This window comes from Oryctolagus cuniculus, chromosome 3 (assembly GCF_051225735.1).
Source record: "Oryctolagus cuniculus isolate XC-2025 breed Fujian yellow rabbit chromosome 3, ASM5122573v1, whole genome shotgun sequence".
NCBI classification, from domain to species: Eukaryota; Metazoa; Chordata; class Mammalia; order Lagomorpha; family Leporidae; genus Oryctolagus; species Oryctolagus cuniculus.
This window is the reverse complement of record NC_142869.1, coordinates 63,900,233-63,902,184: the sequence shown is the minus strand read 5'-3', so window position 1 is coordinate 63,902,184 and position 1,952 is coordinate 63,900,233. Positions and strand designations below refer to the sequence as shown.

The 1,952-nt window shown below is 42.6% G+C and overlaps 1 pseudogene; it reads right to left on the bottom strand.

Moving 5' to 3' along the window:
* Positions 1-209: 209 nt before the first annotated feature.
* On the bottom strand, positions 210-551 carry LOC127491841 (adenosine 5'-monophosphoramidase HINT1 pseudogene; annotated as a pseudogene).
* Between the last annotated feature and the right edge of the window lie 1,401 nt (positions 552-1,952).

Genomic DNA, 1,952 nt, shown 5'->3' with positions numbered 1-1,952 from the left:
ATTTTTCTAGAAAATGTCCATTTCTGTAATTATTGAACTGATTAATCCAATAAGGCTAAATTTTTTAAACCATGCAACATGTTTTATCAAGGACTTTTCTTCAAAGTACTTGTACTTCCTCAATCTCTCCAGACACAGGCAAAAATAACATACAGGAACTGCAAACTTGATCATTGCCTAAAGAAGGAAAAAGTATCCCCAAGACATGTTTAACCAGGAGACCAATTCATCTGCCGGCCTCCTAGAAGATCATGGAGAGGGACAGGATAGACACCACCACACGATAACCCCTCTTCAGGCCCAGGTCAGCAGCACGTTTCTGGCTAACCATCAGTGAATGTCCAAGGAGACTCTCCATCATCCCCTGCTGCAGAAATCTGTTTCTTGGGTCTCACCAGAAAATGTGCTGGCACTTGAAGGGCAATGCAAATGAAGACACCAGTCATCCTCAAAAATGATTTCGGCTGGGATTTCCCTGCAGACATCTTGCCCAACCTCGTGTTGCCAGCAGGCTGGGTGACTGAAAGAGCCCTGGCAATCTCAGTAGCCATCTCTGCCTCCTGCAGGTAAGACTAAATCTACTGAACTCCAAGCTCACAACCAAGTTTTTCTTTCTTTTGCTATATTTTAAACACATTAAAAAGTACTGTAAATTGCCATTCAGTATAGATTTCTTAGAAAGTTAATGGCATGTTATGTAACTGCTATAATTTTCCTAAATAAAAATATTAATGCAGTATCTTCAATGGTGATGTAAAATGGTTCATTGTTCTTCAAATTATAATAGTATATATACATAAAAGATGTATATTTTATGAAAAGGAAGACGACGTCCAACTGAGGCACGGTTTCCAAACATCTTTGTAGCCATAAAACCTTTCTTCGAAAGTTATATTTTACACAGGCATTTTGTATAAATACAACAAGTAACAGCAGACTTGCTCCAGTGTGCTGTTAAAATGCCTAACAAGGAGCTCTCCAAGAGAAACCAGCTGGGAGATTTTCTGTTTTCCATGGTGTCAACGCTCCTGTCATGGCCATGGCCATCACTGGGTGCAGAGTGAGGAAGAAAAGCCCACAATCTGGTCTCACAAGCAGCATACCTCTGAAACTCCCTCCACCCAAAAGCCTCCAGGGGTGTTGCACCTCTACCTTAACACTCCAAGGGGGCACCGTTTGAAAACTCATAGTAAGGGGTAAGCATTTGGCACAGCAGTTAAAATGCCACCTGGGATGCTGGCATCCCATATCAGAGTGCCTGGGTTTGAATCCTGGCTCTGCTCCCCATTCCAGCTTCCTGGGAGGCAGCAATGACGACTCAAGTACTTGGGTCCCTGCCACCCATGTGGGAGATCCAGATTGAGTTCTTGGCTCCTGGATTTGGCCTGGCTTAGCCCCAGCTGTTGCAAAGCACACTCTCTCTTCCTCTGTGTGAGTGTGTGTGTGTGTGTGTCTATCAGTCTTTCAAATAAAAAGCAAAAATAAGTAAATAAAATTTAATAATAATTTTTAAAATACACAGTGATGGGATTTTGGTACACTGCTTGGGATGCCTGCATCCATATGGCTATATGGAGTGCCTGGTGTGAGGCCTTGCTCTACCACTTCCAATTCAGCTTCTGCTAATGCACACTCCGGGAGGCAGGAGATCATGGCTAAGTACTGGGTCCCTGCCACCCACACGGACACCTCCAATAAATTCTAAGCTCATGGCTTTGGCCAGGCCCAGTGGGGGCTGTTGCAGCCGTGTGGGGAGTGAATCTGGATGGAAGACCTCTCTCAGTCTGTCTCTCTTCTCTCTATCTCCCTCTGTCTTTCAAACAAAATGAAAATACATAAATAAAAATTTTTAAGAAAATAACCAAAATTATAAAAATTCAAAAAAACCAACTTTTTAACCCATTCAAACAACCTTTTGGCCTTCATCTTGTGACATGCCTAAAATAGCTTAA